Consider the following 12522-nt stretch of genomic DNA (forward strand, 5'->3'; position numbering starts at 1 on the left):
TATCATAAGTATCATGTTGCATCTCCTCTCCTCTTAGGAGAACATCCCAACTTTGTTTTCTTATATGCATGATTAAGATAGATTTGTATTTCTCTCCAATCTATTGGTTTAGTTTGGCCGACTAGATTGATTTATCTTCGGTGGGAGTGCTGCGTTGTGATGGGTTCAATCTTGTGGTGTTCAATCGAAGTGACAGAAGGGGACATGACACGTATTGTTATTGCTGAAATTAAGGATAAAAATGTGGGGTTTATTCGTATTGCATGAGTTTAGTTTGTCTACATCATGTCATCTTGCTCCAAGTATTTACTCTATTTCATACATAATACCCTAGATGTATGCTGGATAGCGGTCAATGAGTGGAGTAATAGTAGTAGATGCAGGCAGGATTCGGTCTACTTGCTTATGGACGAGATGACTATATATATGTTCATCGCCGTGAATAAATAGTACATAACCACGCACTTTTATATCAATTTCCCACGAGTAATATGTTTACCCACCGTATGTTATCTTCAAGAGAGAAGACTTATGGCCCCCGGGTCTTCACAAATTATATTACTAAAACCGTAGAAATGTTGCTGCCTTTTTTATTCTATTAATTTATTTTATATTTATATTATATATCTATCACTACTTACTATTTTCAAGTAACAAGTTCAAGGGGCTTGACAACCCTCTTGCCCGCGTTGGGTGCAAGTGTTTGCTCTTTTGTGTGTAGGTGCCGACGTCAAGAATTTGTGTGGTTTTACTATTGGTTGGTAACCTTGGTTCTCAGTGAGGGAAATACTTACCTCTAATGTGTTGCATATCCTATGCTCTTCTATGGAAAACCCAATGCAGTTTGCCAGTAGCAGGGAGAATTTCTGGCGCCGTTGCGGGGGAGACGTCATCAAATTCTTATCAGGTTCCTTCGTACAAATTATCATTCACCTACTCTACTTTTCATTTGCCTTTATATTTTTCTTGCCTAAAATAGCAAAAATACAAAAATATTTATCGTTACTAGTTTACTAGTTTGCTTGTTATCTTGTCTAGTGAAAGGATCAATATGATTGACTAGAGGGGGGGATGGGGTGAACAGGCAACTACCATTTTTTAGCTTTTCTTTAACAAATTAAGTTTACCAATAAATATGTTTTCTAGATATGAAACAAGGTGAGCAAACTATATGTTGCTAACAACAACAATGACAAGCAAGCAATAAACACAAAGTAAAGGTAAGAAGTAACCACGCATGGAACCGATGAAGACGAGGATGTGTTATCGAAGTTCCTTCCCTTTGAGGAAAGTACATCTCCGTTAGAGCGGTGTGGACGCACAATGCTCCCCAAGATGCCACTAAGGGCACCGTATTATCCTCACACCCTCACACAATGCGAGTTGTCATGATGCCACTAGTTGTTCCGTTGAAGGCGGCGACCGAACCTTTACACACAAGGTTGGTGGAATCTCCACAATTCAATTGGAGGGTACCAAAAACAACATGAAATTTCCCCACAATGGAATATGGCTTCGAGGTAACCTATTCCATCGAGGGCGCTCAAACACCCAAGAGTAACAAGATCCACAAGGTATTAGTGGGGGAATCAAATTTCTCTTGGTGCACGTGTAGATCAAGGTGTTCTCCTCTCAACCCTAGAGCATCAACAAGATTCGATGGCTAGGGAGATAGATCAAGCAAGAATAAGCTTAGGATCAACAATGGATATTTTGGGGAAAGGAGGTGAGATCTGTCGGGACTCTAATCCTAAGCCATACGAATCCAACATGTAACTCATCATATCACTTTGCAGCCTCACGAACGGTAAACCCCACGACTACCACCTTACCTTGGCCGGGACCGTTTGCATATTTTGGCTCACGTATATGAATATGTTGCCATCAATCATATGTTAAAGAACTCGAGTCGACATGACTAGTTATAAACCCAAGTGCACATTCGTACATGAACATGCATAGATAACCCAGCAATGCACGTGTCGGTCATCAACTGCGTGTAGACGAGTCATAGCAAGCTACACGAACTCCATTATACTGTGAGACATTTCTGTCATCAACTGTGTGTAGACGTGTCATAGCAGGCTACATGGACTCCATTACACCATGTGACATTTCCTCGTGGGGACAGACACAACAACTAAGAAGGATACACGTCGGTCAATCAATGTGTCCGGAGCATTAGCAAGCTACCATGGCTCGATGGAAACACAAAGAGGCACTTTCGTGTAAAGAGGGATACTAAAGGCAAACAACTAGGTGTCAAATCCCACACATACAATGCATTTCAAAACATACACACAATATGCACGATATGTGTAGATACAACATGACATCACAACACAACTATAGGACTCAAGCATTTATTAATGATCACAACACAACTGTATGACTCAAGCCTATATTAATGACTCATAAGAGTCAACATAGTGTGATATTACAAATGGGGGTCACATGACCCAACACTCAAGTCATACAAGCATCAGCAAAAGAACAACATATCTAGGTACAAACATCTACTAAAAGTGGATCGAGGAGCCTAAGAGTCTACAATGACCCCCCATAGGAGCCACACCTCTTTCTGGGATTCCCAAGCTAATTTGGTCAACATCAAACACATCGCATAGGACTAGTAGTGAGAGTAATGTATCCTCTGCAAAACATAATTAAGCAACCTTGAGTACAAAGGTACTCGACAAGACTTACATCAGAACTATCAACATATGCATCAGTACCAACAAGGGGGTTGTGGGGTTTAATTGCAGCAAGCCAGCTTTGACTCTTGGCTAACCTATACTACAAGTACAAGTACTTTATTCCAGGTGGAATAGCGCACACGATCCCACATATTCACCACATCAATACACCACTATGGATCAACTCCCGTCTCCCTACAAGAAGATCATCCATAGCACTCACACTTATCTTGCGCATTTTAGAATATCCGTTTCAAGTTGTCTATGTACCACATAAGTTTTCCAAGTAGTCCATATCCACGGACGTGGCTATTCGAATAGATGATATAACCCTACAGGGGTGTACTTCTTCACACATGTTTCCACTACTTAGCATCATATAAACGTCATGTATCTCGGCAACCTTCAAGCAAAAGCCTGACGTGGATGTAGATCACGACCGTTAACCACACAAGACCCTAGTCCAGGTTTATCACCTATTTGAGACTGAACGCACAAGGAAGTCTTGCCGAATTTTCCTCTATAGCCTCAAACGATGTGCACATGGTTTGTCAAGCCCACTATTCGGGTGCCACTTGGTACACCGTGCCACCATGTATCTACCGCAATGAAGCCTACCTCGTCGGACAGAGCTAAACACGGCCGCCAACACTTTTCCTACACACACCAGAAACTAGTTGCAACTCCTGGACAGAGATCAAGGCCACTAATAAGGCGAGAGAGCTTGTAGTACCCGGAGCCCAATGTGTGGTAGTATATTGTCTTGGATAACATACACAGAACTCAGTTCTTAAGGACGGTCCTAATGAGACAACCCGCCATGTACTCCTACATGGCCTCTCATTGCTACATTTACCAAATCGGATTCACACACTTTACTCTTACACAGTAGGACATGAACACAACCATTCTGATTGATCGCCCAGATGAATCAGACCCGACACGACTCTAAGCATAGCAGACACAGTAAGCAAGCATGGATGAGTAGGCACGTCAAGGCTCAAGTAGTTGCTACTCATGCTAAATGGTTTCAACTATTTACTCTGACAAAGACATGTCATGCAAAGGAATGGGATCAGCTACCGAGAACATGTAAAAGTTGAATCATGATTGACCTAATGCAGTAAAAGAGAGCAGGACCGAGAGAGTGGGCTTATATATGTATGCTCAAGGGGGGGGGGTTGCTTGCGTGGCACTTCCGAAGATCACAATGAGTCTTCATCAATGACAATGATCACAACGTCGGAACCATCTACCGGGAAGAACAACCATCGGCAAACAAGAGGGAACAATATTCAATTCATGCAAGGCACAAGCACATGCATGCAAGGCACAACAATTTTCATCTAAGTTATAGATTAATTTCTATGATTTGTAGAAGTTTTAAATGTTTTCTGGAATTTCTTGATTATTTAAAATACTAGAAAATCTTTACTCCACCAGCATCGCGACACTATAACGTCATCAGTCAACACAGTCTAATCTGACATGTGGGACTCAGAAGTCAGTGACTATAACTTTAATTAAAAAGGTTTACTTTTAAACCAGGGATTTATTAGCCTGTGGGGTCCAATGTTAGTACAATAGGGGGGTTAGTTATCCCCGTCGTTAATGCTAATGATGGCGCCACGTCATTGCCACCGGCAGGAAAACGCCACCAACGAATAGAGCGATGGAGACATGCCAGAATCGCGACTCCGGCGTCCATTCGATGAGCGGACGAACGGAATAGGTTCGTAGGGCTGTGGCGCTTCGGCTGGTGGTCTCGGGGCTGCCTGGGATGATTTGTAGCAACAGCGACAGTGAGCTCTAGTGGCGGTCGGAGCTCGGGTTAGCGCGAGCACGCGGTTGCGGCTTGGAAGCGTCAAGCTAAGTGGCTAAGAGGCACCTAAAAGGGTCAAGGAGCACGCGTGAGCCACTGGTTTGAACAGAGGGGATCGAGAGCATGAAGCCCAATGGCCATGTCAAACAACGAGCTTCGGACATCACGACATCAGTGCTAACGGAAGAATCAACGACGGGACGGTGTCACACCTTGTGTTTGTACCACTTTTGCCACATGTTGTTTTTATGAAAATTTGGAACCAACTAAAACTTTTTCATATTTGTGTTGATTGATTCTATTAGAATTTGCCTCTGTGACTAATTGAGTTTTTGAATCAAATAGTTGTTCTCCTCTGCAAAACCTACCTCCTTGACCCCAAGACCTTTCCCAATGATCATGCAATGTGAGTAGGACCAGAAAACCATTTTTACAAATTACTATTTTAACCTAAGGCTTTTAATGATTTGAAATTCTCCAAAACCCCTGATTGTCAATTTGCACTTCAAGTCCCTAAATTAAGGGTGATGTTTTACACCAGAGATTGTAATTGAACCCTATTATTCAAAAGACTTCCCAAAACTACAAAATAATCATTTTCAAAGTTATTTTTCCGATTTTATTAAAATACCTTTTCTCAGGACAGAAATGGTATTTCATTGGACAAAATTATTTTCCCGCTTCATAAATATATGAGAAAATTAAGAGAAACTCGCTGGACATATATTTTCCATACATAAGTGTTTCAACACATGGTCATGTTCAAAATATTGGAAAAACCCCCTCAAAACCCTTTTTGACTATTTCAAGCTTTTGAAATATTTCCAAAGGAAATATTTTCAATAAATTGCAGGAAAGTTATAGCAGGTCACACATGATAAATGTGGTGATACACAAAAGTTTCATCTCAATGCAAGTTGATTTGATCCACCTATTAATCCCAACACCCTTCCCGTCTAGAACCAAATTTGAGCAACCTTACATTGCCAAGTTTACCCATTTGATCTTAAACTTTATAGGAGTGATCCAACCCCCAAATAAGGATGCCACACCAAGTTGTGCATTTGCGGGAGTTGATTTGATCACCTTGGTCCACAGAAATCCGATTTTGTCCATTTCTAGGGTTTTTCTTGTCTACATTGTCAACTTTGCTCAAATGAGCTCAAACTTGGTGAATCCTATTGATTTTTCTCACAATTTAATCCTGTTAAATATCATTGCAAGTGGTGAGGTTTATATTTCTCAAACCAGCATCAAACACCTTGTGGTGAATTTGTAAAACTGCTACTTTCACCCCGACACTATTCTCCTTCACTCCAAATTTTTACCACAAGCCCACAGAGTGACCCTCCACATGCAGTAGCAAGATCCAGCTCTGGTTCAACCATGGGGTTAGACATCCCCACACTCTAGAGGACAAGGTGGGACGTGCCAGAGCACTCCAGCATGCCGTGGCATGCCAAAACTATGCTCTCGACGCGCTACAGTGCGCACCCGCATGTTGGGAGGCCAGCCCTGACCAGCTTTGGACCCCTCCGACTGTCCCCCGCAGCACCCTCAATGATAGGAGGCCTACGCCACGTCGTGCCCCTCCTTTCGCACCTTCTCCTCCTCCCTACGATGCGTGCCCCCGACGATCGATTCTGTCAGATGGCGCCCGCCACCGTGACACGCCAAGAGATAGCTCTCTCTCCTCCTCGACGTTCTTCCAACCCCAGACCGCGTCCACAAAGACTGCAGACATGCTCCCAAGTCCTCTCTCCTCCCCTAGTCATCGCCACGGTCTCGTCAGTGCACACACTTACGGTGTACGGTGCCCCCTCTATATAACGCCACCCCGGGCCTCCCATTCCTTCCCTTCGACCTCCTGCTACACCTAATCGCACCCTTGAGCAACCCATTCATCGCCAGGAGCCCCCGAGCTCGAGATCGAGCTCTGGATCCGCTGCATAGGGATTCCAGCGATCCCCGGGTACAAGGCCGCTCCGCCTCTCATTTCTTTTCCAATGGGACTGCAACAACTTCCTAATGCTTTCCTCTCTCTCCCCCGTTCTTCTGCTGTAAGATTTGACCCTGACGACCACCCTCCTGAAGCTCTTCCACTACTGGACCTCGTCATCGGCAACTCCCTACACCCTGGCTTCTCTCTCCACCACGAGTCAAACGATGGCTTGCCCATGGACCCATTTCCACCCCTAGCTGCACTCGTCGTGCCCTCTATCGTTGCCGGTGAGATCGCGCCCTCTGTGTCTCGAGGTTGAAGATGACATGTGGGGGCCACCTATCATCCTCACCTCTCCCTCGACTCCCCTCTCTACCACTAGCGGTTGGGCCTCGCATGTCGGGTTTAGACCTTGACGGGTGCGTGAGCCTGGTCCGCCTTGGCTGGTTCGCTCGCTCGGCCGATACGGCGAGCAAATCCTCGCCCACGAGGTGTGGCCCCTTTTCATTTTTCCTTTGAAATCCTGTTCTGTAAAAAATGCACAGGATTGGATATCTATCCAAATTCAAATATTCTTCCAACACAAATCTTGTAATATTATGTAGTATTTTAGGGTGCCACTTGTGCAATTTTTGCCAAAGGTTGTATGCACTATATTATTTTAAAACCCTATTTTCGGCATTTTAACATTCTGTTAAAATAGCTTATGCAACTTTTTCAGTCCAAATAAATAACCCAATGATTTTTACAAAACCTATACTCACCCTACTATTTTTAAAAAATGGTGTGACATTTTTCTGAGTAGGATATTTTCTCTATTTTTTTGTTGGGTGCTTATTTTTGCCAGTTTATATTGCGGTGATAGATTGCATTGGTGACGAGGGGCTTGGACCAGAAGACCTTGAGGACCCCAGATACTTTACTGAGCAAGGCAAGCAACCTTTTGACCATGTGTGAGAAACTATTTCTATGCATGTCAAATAGCACTTCGTTCCGTTGCACTGAATCATGTTCAATCGGTGACCACCTTGGTGGGTTGTTTCCGAAAATTCCTCGTTAATACTTTCACTTCGGCATGACCCTACCTTCCTATGAGGGTTATGCGGGTGGGAAGTAGTTAGGTTGTCGGTAGTGCTACGTATGGGATTGGGTACATGCATGGAAACGACAAAAGGGGGTGATTTCAAATGTTTTACGAAAATCCCTTCGGGTGCCACTAATCCCCAAGGGTGATGTGTTGAGCTACGTGTTCACTTGTTCAGGGGGTGGTGATACGTCCCAAACGTATCTATAATTTCTGCTTGTTGCATGATCTTTTGGGTGACATTGTTATATGTTTTGCTACACTTTTATATCATTTTACACATATTTGGACTAACCTACTAACTCAGTGCACCCAGTGCCAGTTTCTATCTACTGATATCTATTTTGCAGGGGCTTTTACCCAATTTTCTGAAGCCCGAAAAATTCCAGGAAAAGTATATAAAAAATCAGTGAAACAGAAGCTTCCGGATCACCGAAGATGGGCCAGAGGAGGGCCACGGCTGCCTAGGCGACCTGCTAGCGCGACCAGGCCCTAGGCCGCACCAAGAGGCCGCCTGGGTGGGCCCCACCTCCTCCGGTGCCCTCCTTTGGCCTATATTTAGAGTCCCGAGAGGAAACCCTTCTAGAACATCGAGAACCGCGAATTTCTCCATCGTTTCGCCGCCGCAGCGCTTCCGAGATCGGGAGCATCACAATACCTCTTCCCGGCACCCTGCCGAAGGGAGGGTTGACCTCCGGGAGCTTCTCCACCGTCATGGACGCTTCCCGGACGTGCCGTGAGTAGTCCTCCTTGAACCATGGGTCCATGACCAGTAGCTATGTGATGTCTTCTCTCCAATCTTGTGCTTCAATGGTTAGTCCTTGTGAGCTTCCCTACATGATCAAGGCATCTATGTAATTCTCTTACTATTGCTATGCTCAGTTTGTTGGCATCCGATGGATTATGAGATTATGTTCAGATCGTTATGTGTTATATATTCAATTATCCTTTTATATTATGTTCCTTAGTGCTTCATGCATGTTCTCCGTTGCTATTTATTTCTTTAGCAGAGTAGTAGATTGTAACTCCAAAAGGGAGTGTTATGCATGATTGTAGGTTCATGCCCCTCGATGTCTAGCTTGAGTGACAAAAACATGAGACTAGGGGATGTGTTTTTGCCACCAGGGAGAAAACAATGGTGCTTGTGAGCAAGGTTGCAAGGATTGTTTACCTTACACATAGTTCGTTAATGCAGTTGTCCGTTGCTTTCAGTTTACACTTTGGGTGGGGCTCGCAACTTAATACCAGAAAGTCGTTCTGGATAGATATCTCAAGGTGGATTATTAGTAAGTAGATGATGATGAATAAACGGTCTACTTGTCTTGGCGTACTGCCCATTACTATTGAACCTCTAAATATCAAGTAGCATAATTAGCATTGCGGTGCATTCATAATTATGTTAATTGCCCAACTGTGATTTGTTTACCCAAGCATAGTTATTTATCATCTTTTGGGAGAGATACATCACTAGTGAACATCATGTGACTCCGGTCCATATCACCATCATTGTTTACACCTCCATCATTTACCGCTTTCATTTACTTTTTTGTTGCAATCACTATTACTATTCCCACTTGTGTTTTGATCCTTTGCAAACTACAAGGCCGGAGAGATTGAAAACCTCTCTGTACTTGTTGGGAGCAAAGTTATTTGTTGTTTGTGCATGTCCACGTCTTCTGCTAGCGCCAAGGTGGAAGACACCTACTTGTTGATCCTAGGAGTCCTCCTGGTTCGATAAATCTTATAGTTCTCGTGTGAGGGAAAACTTGTTGCTGACTAAATCTCAACCTTCCACTTGGGGTAACCAACGGGGTGCAAGAAGTATATACATCATCTCATCATCAGGTGGTGGACCGAGGCCAGTTGTGCGAGTGGTTTCTAGAAACCGGATTATATTTATGGTTTATCGACCGTCCCAACCTTACATGTACGACCACAATACCCCTTATGGTACGGGGCTTTCTGATTACTATGGTCGGTGCTAGTAGAGAGCCCACATTACTACTGGCGGGAGTGATGTGGTCACTCTCGAGAGAGGTTCGTGCCAAGGAAGGGTGACCATGGGCTGTTTTTACACACACCGGGCACACCGTTGCATGCCCTCGTGTATGATACATGTGCTGTGCATCACGAGGGTTTGTCACTAATGCATGGTCTCTTTGCTAGTATCTTCACCGGAAAGGTGATGTTCGCGTACTTACCTCGGGTGTGATAAATACCGCGAGTCGTGTTCTAACACGGAGGTTTCCCGAATCTTGTGGGTAAAGTGTGCAACCTCTGTAGAGTGTAGAACTATTAGAACAGTCGTGTCCACGGTCAAGGATAGTTGGGTGGTGCTGCTTAAACTACGTCCATGAGTTTTCGCTTAAACCAAGTGTGTGTGTGGGGGGGGGGAAATGGTGGCACGACGAATAATGAGCTAAGTTAGATGACTTGGCATGATGGTTGAACATGGTTTGTTCAACCCTCAGTTGATATTGATATCAGTAACCTGTTCACTAGAATACCGTTTACCTTATGATGCATGCCGCACGAGAAGTTGATCATGTTATTGAACTAGGGAAAAAGCTTTCCGCAAAATAGCATACTAGTGTTATCTCATACTTCATTATTGCCTTGTTCCATATCATGGGTTGCTTGAGAGTACATTCAAAGTACTCATTGGCTTGCCACTTGTTATTTAATTGGCCAGGCATGGAAGAATAGGAGTCTGGAGAAGAGTTCATCAGTGACGAACCTGTGAACTAGGACGCTTCCCAGTCAGAATGCCTATAGGTTAAGGCAGATGGCATGGGTTCAGGCTTTCAACCAAATTATTCGCTATTAGTTGTGTTTGGTGTCTCAGCCTTCGAGGCCCTAGCTATATAATGACTTGGCCTTAATGGTCCTTATTTGTACCAGACGGTATGTGTGGATGTAAGACTCTTGTTATTCAGCTTCTGTGTCTTCACTAAGCATTGATCTGCGGGATCACTTTACACGTGCATTCGGTGATCACGACTTACAAGTCGAGGTCCCCATAGAGCTGGTATCAGAGCCATCCTGACTGTAGGAAGCCTTAGTTTGCATGGACGTCGGATAGGACGAAACCCCTTTCAAAAGATACACCTAGCCTTTACACTTTGGAGTTTCTGCATCTCTCGCCTCTTCCACTCTATTTTCAAAACCCTTTACTAACACCTCTCCTTAAACCTTGTAGATGTCCGTCGTACCCGAAAACCTCCTAGAATTCGGTTTTCCCCTACTCCTTGAGGACAACCTGGAAAAGTGTCAGGTCCGCCGATCACCCGTTTTCCTCTACCACGAGCACTGGGTCAATGCCACCATGAAGGAGTACCACGTTGATGTGGTCGTGACGGTAAATGACTCGCCGACTAGCTGGTTCTTTGAAGGACCATCGGTCGAGACTCTGGTGTTAGCAGTCGAGACAGTGGCACCGAAGGAGCTCATCCACCTTCGCGGCATCCTTCCTAAGATGGCCGACGAACCTGCTACTTGTCACTTGCCTTTCGTGAAGAATGATATTGGCGGCAGTTGGACGTTGACCCCATCCCTGGAAGATGGAGAACCACTCAAATTTCACACCTACTTCAGCCTTTTCGCCGATAATCTGGCTCACAACCTGATCAAGGAATCTTTGAAGCTTCACGAGGAACTTCACCACACTCGTGAGTGCTATAGCAACAAAAGTCCTTTCCCGGCAATGGTGCCAGAAATCCTTCTGTCGTCTCTTGAGCTTGCGTTGGTTTTTCCCTTGAAGAGGAAAGGGTGATGCAGCACAGGAGCAATAAGTATTTCCCTCAGTTTGAGAACCAAGGTATCAATCCAGTAGGAGAATCTCGTCAAGTCCAGAGTACCTGCGCAAACACAAAAGAGCTTGCACACAACGCTATAAAGGGGTTGTCAATCCCTTCAAGATTGATTGAAAAGTGAGATCTCAAGATGGAAAGTTCAACGAAGAAAAGAGTAAGGCTGAAAATATGGTGTGGAGTAGACCCGGGGGCCATAGTGTTCACTACAGGCTTGATACGTCTCCATCGTATCTACTTTTCCAAACTCTTTTGCCCTTGTTTTGGACTCCAACTTACATGATTTGAATGGAACTAACCCGGACTAACGCTGTTTTCAGCAGAATTGCCATGGTGTTGCTTTTGTGCAGAAATGAAAGTTCTCGGAACATCCTGAAAATTTACGGAGAATATTTCTGGAAAATATAAAAAATACCTGTGCAAAGATCCACCGGAGGGGACGGGCCAGTGGGCCACAAGCCTTATTGCCGCGGCCACCCCCCTGGCCGCGGCAACCAAGCTTGTGGGGCCCACGTGGGTCTGCCGCCCCCAACTCCAACTCTATTTATTCCCTTTCATCCCGAAAAAAATCAGGAGAGAAGATTTCATCACGTTTGCGATATGGAGGTGCCGCCACATCCTGTTCTTCATCTGGAGGGCAGATCTGGAGTCCGTTTTGGGCTCCGGAGAGGGGAAATCGTCGCCATCATCATCATCAACCTTCTTCCCTCTCCAATTCCATGAAGCTCTTCATCGTTCGTGAGTAATCTATTCGTAGGCTCACTCAGCGGTGATGAGTAGGATGAGATCTATCATGTAATCGAGTTAGTTTTGACGGGGATTGATCCCTAGTATCCACTATGTTCTGAGATTGATGTTGCTACTACTTTGCCATGCTTAATGCTTGTCACTAGGGCCCGAGTGCCATGATTTTAGATCTGAAATTATTATGTTGTCACCAATATATGTGTGTTTTAGATCCAATCTTGCAAGTTGTAGTTACCTACTATGTGTTATGACCCGGCAACCCCGGAGTGACAATAACCGGAACCACTCCCGGTGATGACCATAGTTTGAGGAGTTCATGTGTTCACCAAGTGCTAATGCCTTGGTCGGGTTCTTTATTAAAAGGAGAACCTTAATATCCCGTAGTATCCTTTTGGACCCCGCTGCCACGGGAGGGATAGACA

This window comes from Hordeum vulgare, chromosome 2H (genome assembly GCF_904849725.1).
Source record: "Hordeum vulgare subsp. vulgare chromosome 2H, MorexV3_pseudomolecules_assembly, whole genome shotgun sequence".
Classification (NCBI taxonomy): domain Eukaryota; kingdom Viridiplantae; phylum Streptophyta; class Magnoliopsida; order Poales; family Poaceae; genus Hordeum; species Hordeum vulgare.